Consider the following 19,719-nt stretch of genomic DNA (forward strand, 5'->3'; position numbering starts at 1 on the left):
GAAAAATAATTTTATCTGACTTGCGTTTACGAAACTAATTAAAAATTCTAGAGAGTTAAGCAAGCCCGGCTGCGAATTTAGAAACACGACCGCGTACGCAGGTCGTACAGATGGCGCTACGATCGCATTTCATTTGGCGCGGTTCGACTCCTCGCGTAAATGCGCCAAATAAGCGATATCGCTTTTGAGGTACTTGCGCGTGCGCAATGATTATTGTGTCTGTTTATTTACCTTTGTTGCTGGTATTTCGTTTATTATGTGATATGAATGGGTGTGGGGTCAAAATCGGTTGTTTTGCTACAAACTTCGATGTTTTTTAACCTACATACAAAACTTTATTGATATTGTATTTCTGAAATATTCTTTTGTGAATTTATTCTTTGCATCTGAAAGTTCTGGGTTGGATTGCCGTTGTGATGAAAATCAAGAATGTTTCAGTTTTTAAACTGTAAATTGCTTAACATTAGAAATTGATTCTTCAAAACCACGTTTTAAACTTCATGTATGCAATAAATAATTATTTGCAGATATTTCATTAATTTAATTACTGATTCTTTCTTGGTTTATCAAAAGTAGTGATTTTATTCGTTTAAAGATTCAGCTGAAAGTAGAATTTTCAGCAATTAAGGTATAATTGAGGTGACAGCAGAAAAAAAGAAAATATTAATCTAGTTTGTAGACATAGTTCATTAGTATTTAAAGGTACTCAACTGGTTATGTATATCGTATACATTTCAGCAACAGCCTCAAATGATTGAATTAAAACCCTAAGTTGTATTTTTAACTGCTTTCTTCTTTTACTGTTTTTTTGTGTGTGTATTTTTTAAGTAAAGTCAAATCTCGATAACTCAAAGTCTCAAGGGACCGGTAGAAAGCTTTGAGTTATTGGTAGCTCAAGTTATAAGAGGTTCCTACAGTATTCTCAAGAGTTTGGGGCCCAGTGAAAAGTTTGAGGTGAAGGTATATTCAGGGGTTCCCACCCCCTAGAGCAAGGGCACACTCCCCCTAAATATCGGAAAGACCCCTCAAAACAGCCCCCAACCCCTAAAAATTTTAATGTCGCACTCTGCGTCATGAACCACCCCCCATCCCCCGCCCTAGGTAGGCACCCCTGGTATATTTGAGTTATAACTCTGCGAGTTATCGAGACTTGACTGTGAGTAACTTTGATAAGACAATGACCAAACATAGTGACAGTAAATAAAATGAAAATCGTCACCAAGGTTAGAAATGAGCTGTAAGAATATCATATAGTCTCGATTACTCGAAACTTATTACTCGAATATTCTTTTATCTCGAAGTTTTGAATGAAGTGTAAAGTGAAAAAGGGGGCGCTTGAAACGAGCGCGAGCACTGAGAACGCTGCACAATAAAAAGCATGTTGCAAGGACAAATGTTTCAAGGGAGGGTTGATTGATTTCATTACGTATCCTTTACTACACATCTTGGTAATCTCCCTTCGGTTAGCATCGAAGATTGCCTAAAAAGGCCTTTTTTAAACTTCAATATTAAAAATTTACCAGTGGGGATGTACCCCTCCCTTATATTTTTCTGTGGTGGGCTGGGACAGGCTGAAAGTTGTAGAGGGTGCTTTGCTGGGTAGTCGAAGAAATATACCGAGAAGCTGTCTGCATCGAGATTTTACAAAGCACCTAGTGCTATAATACTGCTAAAGAAATGCAGAACATGTTGTTTATGCTGATGCAGATTGCATTCTATTGAACAGTAATGAGTTGTTTATACAACAGCATGCTCTATGAATCCACAGCAACAAAAAGCCTTCGTGTTTTAACTGTCCTATACAATGTCGCCCGCTACCTCTTTCATATGGCATATCTGGACTGTGATGCTGTTATATATGCACTTCTGACCCTTTTCAAAACTTTTCCATATTCTTTGATCACCTTGTATGTCGTATATCTTGTATCGTAACTTTACACCTCAGAGCCAGACTAACATGAGTCCAAAAATTTGCAATCTTCACTTTATTACTGCATTGAATGTAGAATATCATTCCGTGTCAAAATATGAGATCCTTATTCTATGAAAGATATTCCTTCACAAGTATTTAGCTGCGTTAAAAGAGCGCAAGTCCCATCCTTTCTATGCCTCAGACGTTTTCGACAAGACGTTCTCAGACAAACGTTTTCGCTCTCTCCTGAAAAGTAGCGAAAATGGACTAACGCTAGTCTGGCTCAGAGGTATAGGTATTATAACCCTAAATTTGATTTGTTCGCATCAATACATAAATATCAAAACATTTTATTATTTTAGCATAAGCAGAACAGGTCACCAAATTAATTTTGTGTTCATTGTCTTTGGAAATCATAGTCGAGGGTATACACACACACAAATATCATTAGCAGTTAACCTCGAGCAAAATTAGCAAGTTGTTCCTTCCATCCTATGATATTAGGATCCCATTCTTTCCTTCTGTGCATCTGAAATGAAATAGTTCTTTTCTTAACTTCTCTACTCTCAAATAACAGATATCAATTAGAAACCTACTGCAAGTAGAATTTACACTTAAAACAATATTCCTTTTATCTCATACAAAATGGTTCTAAGAGCGGAAGGAAAAATAACTGTCTTAGAATGTATTAAAAATGAAGTGATTATTTAATTAGAGGGAGAAATGTGTTGTTTAATTTGTAGGCTAATTTTATAATTCCATTGAATTTTTAATTGAAATCCGTGTAATAACTGCGCATAAAAGATTTAAATGCTGCACATATTTTCCATGATTATTAAAAAGTGCTTTTAGTACATGTTAATTCTGGTTTAGAAAGTTTTTCTTACCTTGCTTGCCTTTCGTATCTAATATATTTGTTTACGTTTTAAGTCATGACACATGTGTATTTTTGTTTTTAATATGATCTGTAATTCTAAAAGGGAAAAAAAATGTTTGAAAAATGTTCTTTTCGGTGCACAAGCTAGTGTTTTGCAAAATTATTACAAGAAGTTCCGTGTAGAACTATACGAGCCTACTTTTCCGTATACCCATACTACTTTCTAGTACCTGATCAATATTCTCAAAAATAGCTAAAATCGCAAATTGTTTCAAACATATTTTTGCTAATTTCTAGGAATAAAGTATTCCTCACACATCTAAAAAAATCTAAAAAAAAAAGCAGCACCTTTTAAACAAAGCAGCTAATACACTTTTTTCCCTTAAAAAAAATTCTTTAACAGCTTTCAAAACGAAAAAATAATAATTAAAATTAATAAGCTTATTAAAATAATTACATCATATCAAAAAAAAAATCGTTTCTTTTTCCCCTGTTGCCAAAAATAATTTTTTTAATGAATTAATGCACTTACCAAAATAAATAAAAACAATAAAATGTCAACTTAAAGAAATACTTTTCATTGTCAAAAAAAAAAAAAAATCGTCTGCGCATATCGTTATGTAGAAACATAAATGACTTTGAGTTTATTCGCCGAAAACTGAATTCCTAAATCAAAACTTTAGCGTAAAAATAAAAACAAGTCAGATCAACAATAATTATTTCACAGTAAAAACCATAGCTGCGGAGTCGGAGTCGGAGACGAATATCCAAGAGTCGGAGTCAGTCATTTGTCCTCCGTGTATAAATTTTTGGCAAAGCTACGAAGTCAGAGTCGAAGTCGGGGAGTCGGCGTCCGATTAATTGTCGGGCACAGGAGTCGGAGTCGGAGTCAGGTGCCTCTAAATTCTCAGAGTCGAAGTCTGGAGTTTGGCGTCAATAGCTATTTCCAACAAAATTTGTTTGAAATAAATCCGCTTTCAAGTACGGAATCTGCATTGACTTTCAGTTTCCCCGTAGGCGCTAATGTTAAGTTTTTTTGAACTGTTCAAAATTGAACAAAAAATAGTTCAAATCAAAAAGTGAAATATAGGACGAAGGTGTCCTCGCCGAGATCTTTCGAACAAAAAAAAGTTTGTTCGAATCGGACTATTCATTCAAAAGTTATTAGGGGGGGGGGCAGACAGACAGACCGACAGACATTTTTCCCCATCTCAATACCCTACTTTCCAATTTTTAATTTTTCGGTATTTATTTAATTATTTTCTTTATTTTTGATTTTTTTTTTTTTCGCGACATTTTTAAGATGCATTAAGCCTTTTTTCATGCTTTTTTCTTCTTTTTCTGACTTTTACTGGGAAAGTAGACTAAAAAACGATAAATAAATAATTGCATTACTACATGCTTTTATTTAAAAAAAATAATAATAATACAAAATGCTATGGCTTTTTGCATTAGCTCTATTAAAATTTATATTTTGAGTTAAATTACGATTTCTTTTCGCTTTATATTGTGCTTTGCACTTGAAGGGTCTCCCTGCGGGGATTCTGTTTGACCCTTTGGGCATTCCACTTCTTCTTGAAATAGATGTCGGTTTAAGTTTTATTTTTCTACCTTTCCGTCTGGGTGGGAAAATTTTACTTATTAAATTTCATTTTTGATTCAATTATGTGCCCGTTTTGACATTTTTTACATAGTCAACTTTGTTAATTTTGTTTTGTCAATATTTTCATATGACACTAGTCTTTTTAATTCGTCAACAAATAACTGCTTATCTTCAGCTGAGGCATTAATAATTTGAGAACTAGTAGAGGGAGCCTGCATTTCGTTTTTGATATCTTGATGGTCAAAAGTGTCACTGATTTCATTGACTTCATTGTCTAATATTACATTTTCAAGTTCCATCTCAGAGAGTTCAGTTAAGCGAAGAAAAAAAATTAGGGGCTGGACATTTGGGACTTGAAGCAATTTTAGCTAATTCATGCCTATCTATATAATTCAGTTTAGTATTATTAGGCAATATAAGTCCACTTTTATCCTGCAGCAAACATTCACAAATGAAGTCATTAGTAAAATAGAAATAATTAGGGAAAAATTAAGAATTTAAGCGGCAATCGCGACTTCGCTTGTGGCTCGAAGGTTGGCGATGAATCCCTTCCCGAAAGTTTCTCCTCGCCAATCGATCGTAGCGCCATCTGTGCGACCTGCGTACGCGGTTGTGTTTCTAAATTCGCAGCCCGGCTAGCTCAGTCGGTAGAGCTCGAGACTCTTAATCTCGGGGTCGTGGGTTCGAGCCCCAAGTTGGGCGAACGCATATTTTAATTCAAAAGGGCAAAATGTTTTCCTTCTATTAACATATCAGATTTATTAGCAGAGAAAGTACAATTAAACAGCGAAAATCATTATTTGTATCAGCAAGAAAAAAATTTTCTTAATAAAGATTTGTTGTCAAATTTATTTAAAAATTATTATCTCGCTTACCAAGGCCGGCTAGCTCAGTCGGTAGAGCACAAGACTCTTAATCTCGGGGTCGTGGGTTCCAGCCCCACGTTGGGCGGGAGCGTTTTTTACATTTAAATGCGAAACGGTTTCCTCTTCAAAATGGGTATGCTTTCTTAGCAAAATAGGGTGACATTGATGGGTATGAATCATTTTTTGAATCGGTGAGAAAAATAATTTTATCTAACCTGCGTTTACGAAACTAATTAAAAATTCTACAGTGTTAAGCAAGCCCGGCCAGCTCAGTCGGTAGAGCACGAGACTCTTAATTTCGGGGTCGTGGGTTCGAGCCCCACGTTGGGCGGGAGCGTTTTTTTACATCTAAATGCGAAACGGCTTCCTCTTCAAAATGGGTATGCTTTCTTTGCAAAATAGGGTGACATTGATGGGTAAGAATCATTTTTTGAATCGGTGAGAAAAATAACTCTATCTAACTTGCGTTTACGAAAGTAATTAAAAATTCTAGAGAAATAAGCAAGCCCGACTAGCTCAGTCGGTAGAGCACGAGACTCTTAATCTTGGGGTCGTGGGTTCGAGCCCCACGTTGGGCGGGAGCGTTTTTTACATTTAAATGGGAAACGGTTTCCTCTTCAAAATGGGGATGCTTTCTTAGCAAAATAGGGTGACATTGATGGGTAACAATCATTTTTTGAATCGGTGAGAAAAATAATTCTATCTAACTTGCGTTTACGAAAGTCATTAAAAATTCTAGAGAGCTAAACAAGCCCGGCTAGCTCAGTCGGTAGAGTACGAGACTCTTAATCTCGGGGTCGTGGGTTCGAGCCCCACGTTGGGCGGGAACGTTTTTTACATTTAAATGCGAAACGGATTCCTCTTCAAAATGGGTATGCTTTCTTAGCAAAATAGGGTGACATTGATGGGTAAGAATCATTTTTTGAATCGGTGAGAAAAATAATTCTATCTAACTTGCGTTTACGAAAGTAATTAAAAATTCTAGAAAGTTAAGCAAGCCCGGCTAGCTTAGTCGGTAGAGCACGAGACTCTTAATCTCGGGGTCGTGGGTTCGAGCCCCACGTTGGGCGAACGCATATTTTAATTCAAAAGGGCAAAATGTTTTCCTTCTATTAACGTATCAGATTTCTTAGCAGAGAAAGTACAATTAAACAGCGAAAATCATTATTTGTATCAGCAAGAAAAAATTTTCCTTACAAAGCTTTGTTGTCAAATTTATTTAAAAATTATTATCTCGCTTACCAAACCCGGCTAGCTCAGTCGGTAGAGCACGAGACACTTAATCTCGGGGTCGTGGTTTCGAGCCCCACGTTGGGCGGGAGCGTTTTTTTACATTTAAATGCGAAACGGTTTCCTCTTCAAAATGGGTATGCTTTCTTAGCAAAATAGGGTGACATTGATGGGTATGAATAATTTTTTGAATCGGTGAGAAAAATAATTCTATCTAACTTGCGTTTACGAAAGTCATTAAAAATTCTAGAGAGCTAAGCAAGCCCGGCTAGCTCAGTCGGTAGAGCACGAGACTCTTAATCGCGGGGTCGTGGGTTCGAACCCCACGTTGGGCGAACGCATATTTTAATTCAAAAGGGCAAAATGTTTTCCTTCTATTAACGTATCAGATTTCTTAGCAGAGAAAGTACAATTAAACAGCGAAAATCATTATTTGTATCAGCAAGAAAAATTTTTTCTGAATAAAGCTTTGTTGTCAAATTTATTTAAAAATTATTATCTCGCTTACCAAGCGAGGCTAGCTCAGTCGGTAGAGCACGAGACTCTTAATCTCGGGGTCGTGGGTTCTAGCCCCACATTGGGCGGAAGCGTTTTTTACATTTGAATGGGAAACGGTTTCCTCTTCAAAATGGGTATCCTTTCTTAACAAAATAGGGTGACATTGATGGGTAAGATTCATTTTTTGAATCGGTGAGAAAAATAATTCTATCTAATTTGCGTTTACGAAAGTAATTAAAAATTCTAGAGAGTTAAGCAAGCCCGGCTAGCTCAGTCGGTAGAGCACGAGACTCTTAATCTCTGGGTCGTGGTTTCGACCCCCACGTTGGGCGGACGCATATTTTAATTCAAAAGGGCAAAATGTTTTCCTTCTATTAACATATTAGATTTCTTAGCACAAAAAGTACAATTAAACAGCGAAAATCATTATTTGTATTAGAAAGAAAAAAAATTTCTTAATAAAGCTTTGTTGTCAAATTTATTTAAAAATTATTATTTCTCTTGCCAAGTCCGGCTAGCTCAGTCGGTAGAGCACGAGACTCTTAATCTCGGGGTCGTGGGTTCGAGCCCCACGTTGGGCGGGAGCGTTTTTTACATTTAAATGGGAAACGGTTTCCTCTTCAAAATGGGTATGCTTTCTTAGCAAAATAGGGTGACATTGATGGGTATGAATCATTTTTTGAATCGGTGAGAAAAATAGTTTTATCTAACTTGCGTTTACGAAACTAATTAAAAATTCTAGAGTGTTAAGCAAGCCCGGCTAGCTCAGTCGGTAGAGCACGAGACTCTTAATCTCGGGGTCGTGGGTTCGAGCACCACGTTGGGCGGGATTGTTTTTTACATTTAAATGGGAAACGGTTTCCTCTTCAAAATGGGTATGCTTTCTTAGCAAAATAGGGTGACATTGATGGGTATGAATCATTTTTTGAATCGGTGAGAAAAATAACTTTATCTAACTTGCGTTTACGAAAGTAATTAAAAATTCTAGAGAGTTAAGCAAGCCCGGCTAGCTCAGTCGGTAGAGCACGAGACTCTTAATCTCGGGGTCGTCGGTTCGAGCCCCACGTTGGGCGAACGCAAATTTTAATTCAAAAGGGTAATATGTTTTCCTTCTATTAACATATCAGATTTATTAGCAGAGAAAGTACAATTAAACAGCGAAAATCATTATTTGTATCAGCAAGAAAAAAAATTTCTTAATAAAACTTTGTTGTCAAATTTATTTAAAAATTATTATTTCGCTTGACAACCCCGGCTAGCTCAGTTGGTAGAGCACGAGACTCTTAATCTCGGGGTTGTGGGTTCGAGCCCCACGTTGGGCGGGAGCGTCTTTTTACATTTAAATGCGAAACGGTTTCCTCTTCAAAATGGGTATGCATTCTTAGCAACATAGGGTGACATTGATAGGTAAGAATCATTTTTTGAATCGGTGAGAATAATAATTTTATCTAACTTGCGTTTACGAAACTAATTAAAAATTCTAGAGTGTTAAGCAATCCCGGCTAGCTCAGTCGCTAGAGCACGAGACTCTAAATCTCGGGGTCGTGGGTTCGTGCGCCACGTTGGCCGGAGCGTTTTTTACATTTAAATGCGAAACGGTTTCCTCTTCAAAATGGGTATGCTTTCTTAGCAAAATAGGGTGACATTGATGGGTATGAATATTTTTTTGAATCGGTGAGAAAAATAATTTTATCTAACTTGCGTTTACGAAACTAATTAAAAATTCTAGAAAGTTTAGCAAGCCCGGCTAGCTCACTCGGTAGAGCTCGAGACTCTTAATCTCGGGGTCGTGGGTTCGAGCCCCAAGTTGGGCGAACGCATATTTTTATTCAAAAGGGCAAAATGTTTTCCTTCTATTAACATATCAGATTTATTAGCAGAGAAAGTACAATTAAACAGCGAAAATCATTATTTGTATCAGCAAGAAAAAAAATTTCTTAATAAAGCTTTGTTGTCAAATTTATTTAAAAATTATTATCTCGTTTACCAAGCGAGGCTAGCTCAGTCGGTAGAGCACAAGACTCTTAATCTCGGGGTTGTGGGTTCGAGCCCCACGTTGGGCGGGAGCGTTTTTTACATTTAAATGCGAAACGGTTTCCTCTTCAAAATGGGTATGCTTTCTTAGCAAAATAGGGTGACATTGATGGGTATGAATCATTTTTTGAATCGGTGAGAAAAATAACTTTATCTAACTTGCGTTTACGAAAGTAATTAAAAATTCTAGAGAGTTAAGCAAGCCCGGCTAGCTCAGTCGGTAGAGCACGAGACTCTTAATCTCGGGGTCGTCGGTTCGAGCCCCACGTTGGGCGAACGCAAATTTTAATTCAAAAGGGTAATATGTTTTCCTTCTATTAACATATCAGATTTATTAGCAGAGAAAGTACAATTAAACAGCGAAAATCATTATTTGTATCAGCAAGAAAAAAAATTTCTTAATAAAACTTTGTTGTCAAATTTATTTAAAAATTATTATTTCGCTTGACAACCCCGGCTAGCTCAGTTGGTAGAGCACGAGACTCTTAATCTCGGGGTTGTGGGTTCGAGCCCCACGTTGGGCGGGAGCGTCTTTTTACATTTAAATGCGAAACGGTTTCCTCTTCAAAATGGGTATGCATTCTTAGCAACATAGGGTGACATTGATAGGTAAGAATCATTTTTTGAATCGGTGAGAATAATAATTTTATCTAACTTGCGTTTACGAAACTAATTAAAAATTCTAGAGTGTTAAGCAATCCCGGCTAGCTCAGTCGCTAGAGCACGAGACTCTAAATCTCGGGGTCGTGGGTTCGTGCGCCACGTTGGCCGGAGCGTTTTTTACATTTAAATGCGAAACGGTTTCCTCTTCAAAATGGGTATGCTTTCTTAGCAAAATAGGGTGACATTGATGGGTATGAATATTTTTTTGAATCGGTGAGAAAAATAATTTTATCTAACTTGCGTTTACGAAACTAATTAAAAATTCTAGAAAGTTTAGCAAGCCCGGCTAGCTCACTCGGTAGAGCTCGAGACTCTTAATCTCGGGGTCGTGGGTTCGAGCCCCAAGTTGGGCGAACGCATATTTTTATTCAAAAGGGCAAAATGTTTTCCTTCTATTAACATATCAGATTTATTAGCAGAGAAAGTACAATTAAACAGCGAAAATCATTATTTGTATCAGCAAGAAAAAAAATTTCTTAATAAAGCTTTGTTGTCAAATTTATTTAAAAATTATTATCTCGTTTACCAAGCGAGGCTAGCTCAGTCGGTAGAGCACAAGACTCTTAATCTCGGGGTTGTGGGTTCGAGCCCCACGTTGGGCGGGAGCGTTTTTTACATTTAAATGCGAAACGGTTTCCTCTTCAAAATGGGTATGCTTTCTTAGCAAAATAGGGTGACATTGATGGGTAAGAATCATTTTTTGAATTGGTGAGAAAAATAATTCTATCTAACTTGCGTTTACGAAAGTAATTAAAAATTCTAGAGAGTTAAGCAAGCCCGGCTAGCTCAGTCGGTAGAGCACGAGACTCTTAATCTCGGGGTCGTGGGTTCGTGCGCCACGTTGGGCGAACGCATATTTTAATTCAAAATGGCAAAATGTTTTCCTTCTGTTAACAAATCAGATTTCTTAACAGAAAAAGTACAATTAAACAGCGAAAATCATTATTTGTATCAGCAAGAAAAAAAATTTCTTAATAAAGCTTTGTTCTCAAATTTATTTAAAAATTATTATTTCGCTTCCTAAGCCTGGCTAGCTCAGTCGGTAGAGCACGAGACTCTTAATCTCGGGGTTGTGGGTTCGAGCCCCACGTTGGGCGGGAGCGTTTTTTTACATTTAAATGCGAAACGGTTTCCTCTTCAAAATGGGTATGCTTTCTTAGCAAAATAGGGTGACATTGATGGGTAAGAATCATTTTTTGAATCGGTGAGAATAATAATTTTATCTAACTTGCGTTTACGAAACTAATTAAAAATTCTAGAGAGTTAAGCGAGCCCGGATACCTCAGTCGGTAGAGCACGAGACTATTAATCTCGGGGTCGTGGGTTCGAGCCCCACGTTGTGCGAACGCATATTTTAATTCAAAAGGGCAAAATGTTTTCCTTCTATTAACATATCAGATTTATTAGCAGAGAAAGTACAATTAAACTGCGAAAATCATTATTTGTATCAGCAAGAAAAAAATTTTCTTAATAAAGCTTTGTTGTCAAATTTATTTAAAAATTATTATTTCGCTTGCCAACCCCGGCTAGCTCAGTCGGTAGAGCACGAGACTCTTACTCTCGTGGGTTCGAGCCCCACGTTGGGCGGAAGCGTTTTTTACATTTAAATGGGAAACGGTTTCCTTTTCAAAATGGGTATGCTTTCTTAGCAAAATAGGGTGACATTGATGGGTATGAATCATTTTTTGAATCGGTGAGAAAAATAATTTTATCTAACTTGCGTTTACGAAACTAATTAAAAATTCTAGAGAGTTAAGCAAGCCCGGCTAGCTCAGTCGGTAGAGCACGAGACTCTTAATTTCGGGGTCGTGGGTTCGAGCCCCACGTTGGGCGGGAGCGTTTTTTACATTTAAATGGGAAACGGTTTCCTCTTCAAAATGGGTATACTTTCTTAGCAAAATAGGGTGACATTGATGGGTATGAATAATTTTTTGAATCGGTGAGAAAAATAATTTTATCTGACTTGCGTTTACGAAACTAATTAAAAATTCTAGAGAGTTAAGCAAGCCCGGCTGCGAATTTAGAAACACGACCGCGTACGCAGGTCGTACAGATGGCGCTACGATCGCATTTCATTTGGCGCGGTTCGACTCCTCGCGTAAATGCGCCAAGGAAGCGATATCCCTTTTGAGGTACTTGCGCGTGCGCAATGATTATTGTGTCTGTTTATTTACCTTTGTTGCTGGTATTTCGTTTAGTATGTGATATGAATGGGTGTGGGGTTAAAAATCGGTTGTTTTGCTACAAACTTCGATGTTTTTTAACCTACATACAAAACTTTATTGATATTGTATTTCTGAAATATTCTTTTGTGAATTTATTCTTTGCATCTGAAAGTTCTGGGTTGGATTGCCGTTGTGATGAAAATCAAGAATGTTTCAGTTTTTAAACTGTAAATTGCTTAACATTAGAAATTGATTCTTCAAAACCACGTTTTAAACTTCATGTATGCAATAAATAATTATTTGCAGATATTTCATTAATTTAATTACTGATTCTTTCATGGTTTATCAAAAGTAGTGATTTTATTCGTTTAAAGATTCAGCTGAAAGTAGAATTTTCAGCAATTAAGGTATAATTGAGGTGACAGCAGAAAAAAAGAAAATATTAATCTAGTTTGTAGACATAGTTCATTAGTATTTAAAGGTACTCAACTGGTTATGTATATCGTATACATTTCAGCAACAGCCTCAAATGATTGAATTAAAACCCTAAGTTGTATTTTTAACTGCTTTCTTCTTTTACTGTTTTTTTGTGTGTGTATTTTTTAAGTAAAGTCAAATCTCGATAACTCAAAGTCTCAAGGGACCGGTAGAAAGCTTTGAGTTATTGGTAGCTCAAGTTATAAGAGGTTCCTACAGTATTCTCAAGAGTTTGGGGCCCAGTGAAAAGTTTGAGGTGAAGGTATATTCAGGGGTTCCCACCCCCTAGAGCAAGGGCGCACTCCCCCTAAATATCGGAAAGACCCCTCAAAACAGCCCCCAACCCCTAAAAATTTTAATGTCGCACTCTGCGTCATGAACCACCCCCCATCCCCCGCCCTAGGTAGGCACCCCTGGTATATTTGAGTTATAACTCTGCGAGTTATCGAGACTTGACTGTGAGTAACTTTGATAAGACAATGACCAAACATAGTGACAGTAAATAAAATGAAAATCGTCACCAAGGTTAGAAATGAGCTGTAAGAATATCATATAGTCTCGATTACTCGAAACTTATTACTCGAATATTCTTTTATCTCGAAGTTTTGAATGAAGTGTAAAGTGAAAAAGGGGGCGCTTGAAACGAGCGCGAGCACTGAGAACGCTGCACAATAAAAAGCATGTTGCAAGGACAAATGTTTCAAGGGAGGGTTGATTGATTTCATTACGTATCCTTTACTACACATCTTGGTAATCTCCCTTCGGTTAGCATCGAAGATTGCCTAAAAAGGCCTTTTTTAAACTTCAATATTAAAAATTTACCAGTGGGGATGTACCCCTCCCTTATATTTTTCTGTGGTGGGCTGGGACAGGCTGAAAGTTGTAGAGGGTGCTTTGCTGGGTAGTCGAAGAAATATACCGAGAAGCTGTCTGCATCGAGATTTTACAAAGCACCTAGTGCTATAATACTGCTAAAGAAATGCAGAACATGTTGTTTATGCTGATGCAGATTGCATTCTATTGAACAGTAATGAGTTGTTTATACAACAGCATGCTCTATGAATCCACAGCAACAAAAAGCCTTCGTGTTTTAACTGTCCTATACAATGTCGCCCGCTACCTCTTTCATATGGCATATCTGGACTGTGATGCTGTTATATATGCACTTCTGACCCTTTTCAAAACTTTTCCATATTCTTTGATCACCTTGTATGTCGTATATCTTGTATCGTAACTTTACACCTCAGAGCCAGACTAACATGAGTCCAAAAATTTGCAATCTTCACTTTATTACTGCATTGAATGTAGAATATCATTCCGTGTCAAAATATGAGATCCTTATTCTATGAAAGATATTCCTTCACAAGTATTTAGCTGCGTTAAAAGAGCGCAAGTCCCATCCTTTCTATGCCTCAGACGTTTTCGACAAGACGTTCTCAGACAAACGTTTTCGCTCTCTCCTGAAAAGTAGCGAAAATGGACTAACGCTAGTCTGGCTCAGAGGTATAGGTATTATAACCCTAAATTTGATTTGTTCGCATCAATACATAAATATCAAAACATTTTATTATTTTAGCATAAGCAGAACAGGTCACCAAATTAATTTTGTGTTCATTGTCTTTGGAAATCATAGTCGAGGGTATACACACACACAAATATCATTAGCAGTTAACCTCGAGCAAAATTAGCAAGTTGTTCCTTCCATCCTATGATATTAGGATCCCATTCTTTCCTTCTGTGCATCTGAAATGAAATAGTTCTTTTCTTAACTTCTCTACTCTCAAATAACAGATATCAATTAGAAACCTACTGCAAGTAGAATTTACACTTAAAACAATATTCCTTTTATCTCATACAAAATGGTTCTAAGAGCGGAAGGAAAAATAACTGTCTTAGAATGTATTAAAAATGAAGTGATTATTTAATTAGAGGGAGAAATGTGTTGTTTAATTTGTAGGCTAATTTTATAATTCCATTGAATTTTTAATTGAAATCCGTGTAATAACTGCGCATAAAAGATTTAAATGCTGCACATATTTTCCATGATTATTAAAAAGTGCTTTTAGTACATGTTAATTATGGTTTAGAAAGTTTTTCTTACCTTGCTTGCCTTTCGTATCTAATATATTTGTTTACGTTTTAAGTCATGACACATGTGTATTTTTGTTTTTAATATGATCTGTAATTCTAAAAGGGAAAAAAAATGTTTGAAAAATGTTCTTTTCGGTGCACAAGCTAGTGTTTTGCAAAATTATTACAAGAAGTTCCGTGTAGAACTATACGAGCCTACTTTTCCGTATACCCATACTACTTTCTAGTACCTGATCAATATTCTCAAAAATAGCTAAAATCGCAAATTGTTTCAAACATATTTTTGCTAATTTCTAGGAATAAAGTATTCCTCACACATCTAAAAAAATCTAAAAAAAAAAGCAGCACCTTTTAAACAAAGCAGCTAATACACTTTTTTCCCTTAAAAAAAATTCTTTAACAGCTTTCAAAACGAAAAAATAATAATTAAAATTAATAAGCTTATTAAAATAATTACATCATATCAAAAAAAAATCGTTTCTTTTTCCCCTGTTGCCAAAAATAATTTTTTAAATGAATTAATGCACTTACCAAAATAAATAAAAACAATAAAATGTCAACTTAAAGAAATACTTTTCATTGTCAAAAAAAAAAAAAAATCGTCTGCGCATATCGTTATGTAGAAACATAAATGACTTTGAGTTTATTCGCCGAAAACTGAATTCCTAAATCAAAACTTTAGCGTAAAAATAAAAACAAGTCAGATCAACAATAATTATTTCACAGTAAAAACCATAGCTGCGGAGTCGGAGTCGGAGACGAATATCCAAGAGTCGGAGTCAGTCATTTGTCCTCCGTGTATAAATTTTTGGCAAAGCTACGAAGTCAGAGTCGAAGTCGGGGAGTCGGCGTCCGATTAATTGTCGGGCACAGGAGTCGGAGTCGGAGTCAGGTGCCTCTAAATTCTCAGAGTCGAAGTCTGGAGTTTGGCGTCAATAGCTATTTCCAACAAAATTTGTTTGAAATAAATCCGCTTTCAAGTACGGAATCTGCATTGACTTTCAGTTTCCCCGTAGGCGCTAATGTTAAGTTTTTTTGAACTGTTCAAAATTGAACAAAAAATAGTTCAAATCAAAAAGTGAAATATAGGACTAAGGTGTCCTCGCCGAGATCTTTCGAACAAAAAAAAGTTTGTTCGAATCGGACTATTCATTCAAAAGTTATTAGGGGGGGGGGGGGCAGACAGACAGACCGACAGACATTTTTCCCCATCTCAATACCCTACTTTCCAATTTTTAATTTTTCGGTATTTATTTAATTATTTTCTTTATTTTTGATTTTTTTTTTCGCGACATTTTTAAGATGCATTAAGCCTTTTTTCATGCTTTTTTCTTCTTTTTCTGACTTTTACTGGGAAATTAGGCTAAAAAACGATAAATAAATAATTGCATTACTACATGCTTTTATTTAAAAAAAATAATAATAATACAAAATGCTATGGCTTTTTGCATTAGCTCTATTAAAATTTATATTTTGAGTTAATTTACGATTTCTTTTCGCTTTATATTGTGCTTTGCACTTAAAGGGTCTCCCTGCGGGGATTCTGTTTGACCCTTTGGGCATTCCACTTCTTCTTGAAATAGATGTCGGTTTAAGTTTTATTTTTCTACCTTTCCGTCTGGGTGGGAAAATTTTACTTATTAAATTTCATTTTTGATTCAATTATGTGCCCGTTTTGACATTTTTTACATAGTCAACTTTGTTAATTTTATTTTGTCAATATTTTCATATGACACTAGTCTTTTTAATTCGTCAACAAATAACTGCTTATCTTCAGCTGAGGCATTAATAATTTGAGAACTAGTAGAGGGAGCCTGCATTTCATTTTTGATATCTTGATGGTCAAAAGTGTCACTGATTTCATTGACTTCATTGTCTAATATGACATTTTCAAGTTCCATCTCAGAGAGTTCAGTTAAGCGAAGAAAAAAAATTAGGGGCTGGACATTTGGGACTTGAAGCAATTTTAGCTAATTCATGCCTATCTATATAATTCAGTTTGGTATTATTAGGCAATATAAGTCCACTTTTATCCTGCAGCAAACATTCACAAATGAAGTCATTAGTAAAATAGAAATAATTAGGGAAAAATTAAGAATTTAAGCGGCAATCGCGACTTCGCTTGTGGCTCGAAGGTTGGCGATGAATCCCTTCCCGAAAGTTTCTCCTCGCCAATCGATCGTAGCGCCATCTGTGCGACCTGCGTACGCGGTTGTGTTTCTAAATTCGCAGCCCGGCTAGCTCAGTCGGTAGAGCTCGAGACTCTTAATCTCGGGGTCGTGGGTTCGAGCCCCAAGTTGGGCGAACGCATATTTTAATTCAAAAGGGCAAAATGTTTTCCTTCTATTAACATATCAGATTTATTAGCAGAGAAAGTACAATTAAACAGCGAAAATCATTATTTGTATCAGCAAGAAAAAAATTTTCTTAATAAAGATTTGTTGTCAAATTTATTTAAAAATTATTATCTCGCTTACCAAGGCCGGCTAGCTCAGTCGGTAGAGCACAAGACTCTTAATCTCGGGGTCGTGGGTTCCAGCCCCACGTTGGGCGGGAGCGTTTTTTACATTTAAATGCGAAACGGTTTCCTCTTCAAAATGGGTATGCTTTCTTAGCAAAATAGGGTGACATTGATGGGTATGAATCATTTTTTGAATCGGTGAGAAAAATAATTTTATCTAACCTGCGTTTACGAAACTAATTAAAAATTCTACAGAGTTAAGCAAGCCCGGCCAGCTCAGTCGGTAGAGCACGAGACTCTTAATTTCGGGGTCGTGGGTTCGAGCCCCACGTTGGACGAGCGCATATTTTAATTCAAAAGGGCAAAATGTTTTCCTTCTATTAACATATCAGATTTCTTAGCAGAAAAAGTACAATTAAACAGCGAAAATCATTATTTGTATCAGCAAGAAAAAAATTTTCTTAATAAAGCTTTGTTGTCAAATTTATTTAAAAATTATTATTTCGCTTGCCAAGCCCGGCTAGCTCAGTCGGTAGAGCACGAGACTCTTAATCTCGGGGTCGGGGGTTCGAGCCCCACGTTGGGCGGGAGCGTTTTTTACATTTAAATGGGAAACGGTTTCCTCTTCAAAATGGGTATGCTTGCTTAGCAAAATAGGGTGACATTGATGGGTATGAATTATTTTTTGAATCGGTGAGAAAAATAATTTTATCTAACTTGCGTTTACGAAACTAATTAAAAATTCTAGAGAGTTAAGCAAGCCCGGCTAGCTCAGTCGGTAGAGCACGAGACTCTTAATCTCGGGCTCGTGGGTTCGAGCCCCAAGTTGGGCGAACGCATATTTTAATTCAAAAGGGCAAAATGTTTTCCTTCAATTAACATATCAGATTTATTAGCAGAGAAAGTACAATTAAACAGCGAAAATCATTATTTGTATCAGCAAGGAAAAAAATTTCTTAATAAAGCATTGTTGTCAAATTTATTTAAAAATTATTATCTCGCTTACCAAGGCCAGCTAGCTCAGTCGGTAGAGCACAAGACTCTTAATCTCGGGGTCGTGGGTTCCAGGCCCACTTTGGGCGGGAGCGTTTTTTACATTTAAATGCGAAACGGTTTCCTCTTCAAAATGGGTATGCTTTCTTAGCAAAATAGGGTGACATTGATGGGTAAGAATCATTTTTTGAATCGGTGAGAAAAATAATTCTATCTAACATGCGCTTACGAAACTAATTAAAAATTCTAGAGAGTTAAGCAACCCCGGCTAGCTCTGTCGCTAGAGCACGAGACTCTTAATCTCGGGGTCGTGGGTTCGACCCCCACGTTGGGAGGGAGCGTTTTTTACATTTAAATGGGAAACGGTTTCCTCTTCAAAATGGGTATGCTTTCTTAGCAAAATAGGGTGACATTGATGGGTATGAATCATTTTTTGAATCGGTGAGAAAAATAATTTTATCTAATTTGCGTTTACGAAACTAATTAAAAATTCTAGAGAGTTAAGCAAGCCCGGCTAGCTCAGTCGGTAGAGCACGAGACTCTTAATCTCGGGGTCGTGGGTTCGAGCCCCACGTTGGGCGGGAGCGTTTTTTACATTTAAATGGGAAACGGTTTCCTCTTCAAAATGGGTATACTTTCTTAGCAAAATAGGGTGACATTGATGGGTATGAATATTTTTTTGAATCGGTGAGAAAAATAATTTTATCTAACTTGCGTTTACGAAACTAATTAAAAATTCTAGAGAGTTTAGCAAGCCCGGCTAGCTCAGTCGGTAGAGCTCGAGACTCTTAATCTCGGGGTCGTGGGTTCGAGCCCCAAGTTGGGCGAACGCATATTTTAATTCAAAAGGGCAAAATGTTTTCCTTCTATTAACATATCAGATTTCTTAGCAGAGAAAGTACAATTAAACAGCGAAAACCATTATTTGTATCAGCAAGAAAAATATTTTCTTAATAAAGCTTTGTTGTCAAATTTATTTAAAAATTATTATTTCGCTTGCCAAGCCCGGCTAGCTCAGTCGGTAGAGCACGAGACTCTTACTCTCGTGGTCGTGGGTTCGAGCCCCACGTTGGGCGGGAGCGTTTTTTACATTTAAATGGGAAACGGTTTCCTCTTCAAAATGGGTATGCTTTCTTAGCAAAATAGGGTGACATTGATGGGTATGAATAATTTTTTGAATCGGTGAGAAAAATAATTTTATCTAACTTGCGTTTACGAAACTAATTAAAAATTCTAGAGAGTTAAGCAAGCCCGGCTAGCTCAGTCGGTAGAGCTCGAGACTCTTAATCTCGGGGTCGTGGGTTCGAGCCCCAAGTTGGGCGAACGCATATTTTAATTCAAAAGGGCAAAATGTTTTCCTTCTATTAACATATCAGATTTATTAGCAGAGAAAGTACAATTAAAAAGCGAAAATCATTATTTGTATCAGCAAGAAAAAAATTTTCTTAATAAAGATTTGTTGTCAAATTTATTTAAAAATTATTACCTCGCTTACCAAGGCCGGCTAGATCAGTCGGTAGAGCACAAGACTCTTAATCTCGGGGTCGTGGGTTCCAGCCCCACGTTGGGCGGGAGCGTTTTTTACATTTAAATGCGAAACGGTTTCCTCTTCAAAATGGGTATGCTTTCTTAGCAAAATAGGGTGACAATAATGGGTATGAATCATTTTTTGAATCGGTGAGAAAAATAATTTTATCTAACCTGCGTTTACGAAACTAATTAAAAATTCTAGAGAGTTAAGCAAGCCCGGCCAGCTCAGTCGGTAGAGCACGAGACTCTTAATTTCGGGGTCGTGGGTTCGAGCCCCACGTTGGGCGAACGCATATTTTAATTCAAAAGGGCAAAATGC

General features: G+C 36.7%; 22 non-coding genes across 22 annotated transcripts; all 22 read left to right on the forward strand.

Annotated features, from left to right (window-relative positions):
* The first annotated feature begins 5,021 nt into the window (after nucleotides 1-5,021).
* Nucleotides 5,022-5,094, forward strand: Trnak-cuu (transfer RNA lysine (anticodon CUU)). Its single transcript has one exon. It is a non-coding gene; the product is annotated as a tRNA-Lys (tRNA).
* A 422-nt stretch (nucleotides 5,095-5,516) lies between these two features.
* Nucleotides 5,517-5,589, forward strand: Trnak-cuu (transfer RNA lysine (anticodon CUU)). The gene has a single exon. It is a non-coding gene; the product is annotated as a tRNA-Lys (tRNA).
* A 174-nt stretch (nucleotides 5,590-5,763) lies between these two features.
* On the forward strand, nucleotides 5,764-5,836 carry Trnak-cuu (transfer RNA lysine (anticodon CUU)). Its single transcript has one exon. It is a non-coding gene; the product is annotated as a tRNA-Lys (tRNA).
* A 173-nt stretch (nucleotides 5,837-6,009) lies between these two features.
* Nucleotides 6,010-6,082, forward strand: Trnak-cuu (transfer RNA lysine (anticodon CUU)). Its single transcript has one exon. It is a non-coding gene; the product is annotated as a tRNA-Lys (tRNA).
* A 173-nt stretch (nucleotides 6,083-6,255) lies between these two features.
* Trnak-cuu (transfer RNA lysine (anticodon CUU)) lies at nucleotides 6,256-6,328 on the forward strand. Its single transcript has one exon. It is a non-coding gene; the product is annotated as a tRNA-Lys (tRNA).
* Nucleotides 6,329-6,750: 422 nt separating this feature from the next.
* On the forward strand, nucleotides 6,751-6,823 carry Trnak-cuu (transfer RNA lysine (anticodon CUU)). Its single transcript has one exon. It is a non-coding gene; the product is annotated as a tRNA-Lys (tRNA).
* A 671-nt stretch (nucleotides 6,824-7,494) lies between these two features.
* On the forward strand, nucleotides 7,495-7,567 carry Trnak-cuu (transfer RNA lysine (anticodon CUU)). The gene has a single exon. It is a non-coding gene; the product is annotated as a tRNA-Lys (tRNA).
* Nucleotides 7,568-7,740: 173 nt separating this feature from the next.
* On the forward strand, nucleotides 7,741-7,813 carry Trnak-cuu (transfer RNA lysine (anticodon CUU)). Its single transcript has one exon. It is a non-coding gene; the product is annotated as a tRNA-Lys (tRNA).
* A 173-nt stretch (nucleotides 7,814-7,986) lies between these two features.
* Trnak-cuu (transfer RNA lysine (anticodon CUU)) lies at nucleotides 7,987-8,059 on the forward strand. The gene has a single exon. It is a non-coding gene; the product is annotated as a tRNA-Lys (tRNA).
* A 176-nt stretch (nucleotides 8,060-8,235) lies between these two features.
* On the forward strand, nucleotides 8,236-8,308 carry Trnak-cuu (transfer RNA lysine (anticodon CUU)). The gene has a single exon. It is a non-coding gene; the product is annotated as a tRNA-Lys (tRNA).
* A 914-nt stretch (nucleotides 8,309-9,222) lies between these two features.
* Trnak-cuu (transfer RNA lysine (anticodon CUU)) lies at nucleotides 9,223-9,295 on the forward strand. The gene has a single exon. It is a non-coding gene; the product is annotated as a tRNA-Lys (tRNA).
* Nucleotides 9,296-9,471: 176 nt separating this feature from the next.
* Nucleotides 9,472-9,544, forward strand: Trnak-cuu (transfer RNA lysine (anticodon CUU)). The gene has a single exon. It is a non-coding gene; the product is annotated as a tRNA-Lys (tRNA).
* A 1,163-nt stretch (nucleotides 9,545-10,707) lies between these two features.
* Nucleotides 10,708-10,780, forward strand: Trnak-cuu (transfer RNA lysine (anticodon CUU)). Its single transcript has one exon. It is a non-coding gene; the product is annotated as a tRNA-Lys (tRNA).
* A 174-nt stretch (nucleotides 10,781-10,954) lies between these two features.
* Nucleotides 10,955-11,027, forward strand: Trnan-auu (transfer RNA asparagine (anticodon AUU)). The gene has a single exon. It is a non-coding gene; the product is annotated as a tRNA-Asn (tRNA).
* Nucleotides 11,028-11,443: 416 nt separating this feature from the next.
* On the forward strand, nucleotides 11,444-11,516 carry Trnak-cuu (transfer RNA lysine (anticodon CUU)). Its single transcript has one exon. It is a non-coding gene; the product is annotated as a tRNA-Lys (tRNA).
* Nucleotides 11,517-16,647: 5,131 nt separating this feature from the next.
* Nucleotides 16,648-16,720, forward strand: Trnak-cuu (transfer RNA lysine (anticodon CUU)). The gene has a single exon. It is a non-coding gene; the product is annotated as a tRNA-Lys (tRNA).
* A 671-nt stretch (nucleotides 16,721-17,391) lies between these two features.
* On the forward strand, nucleotides 17,392-17,464 carry Trnak-cuu (transfer RNA lysine (anticodon CUU)). Its single transcript has one exon. It is a non-coding gene; the product is annotated as a tRNA-Lys (tRNA).
* A 914-nt stretch (nucleotides 17,465-18,378) lies between these two features.
* Nucleotides 18,379-18,451, forward strand: Trnak-cuu (transfer RNA lysine (anticodon CUU)). Its single transcript has one exon. It is a non-coding gene; the product is annotated as a tRNA-Lys (tRNA).
* Nucleotides 18,452-18,624: 173 nt separating this feature from the next.
* Trnak-cuu (transfer RNA lysine (anticodon CUU)) lies at nucleotides 18,625-18,697 on the forward strand. The gene has a single exon. It is a non-coding gene; the product is annotated as a tRNA-Lys (tRNA).
* Nucleotides 18,698-18,873: 176 nt separating this feature from the next.
* Nucleotides 18,874-18,946, forward strand: Trnak-cuu (transfer RNA lysine (anticodon CUU)). The gene has a single exon. It is a non-coding gene; the product is annotated as a tRNA-Lys (tRNA).
* Nucleotides 18,947-19,119: 173 nt separating this feature from the next.
* Trnak-cuu (transfer RNA lysine (anticodon CUU)) lies at nucleotides 19,120-19,192 on the forward strand. The gene has a single exon. It is a non-coding gene; the product is annotated as a tRNA-Lys (tRNA).
* A 422-nt stretch (nucleotides 19,193-19,614) lies between these two features.
* On the forward strand, nucleotides 19,615-19,687 carry Trnak-cuu (transfer RNA lysine (anticodon CUU)). The gene has a single exon. It is a non-coding gene; the product is annotated as a tRNA-Lys (tRNA).
* The last annotated feature ends 32 nt before the right edge of the window (nucleotides 19,688-19,719 follow it).

The sequence above is a fragment of the Uloborus diversus genome, chromosome 8 (genome assembly GCF_026930045.1).
Source record: "Uloborus diversus isolate 005 chromosome 8, Udiv.v.3.1, whole genome shotgun sequence".
NCBI classification, from domain to species: Eukaryota; Metazoa; Arthropoda; class Arachnida; order Araneae; family Uloboridae; genus Uloborus; species Uloborus diversus.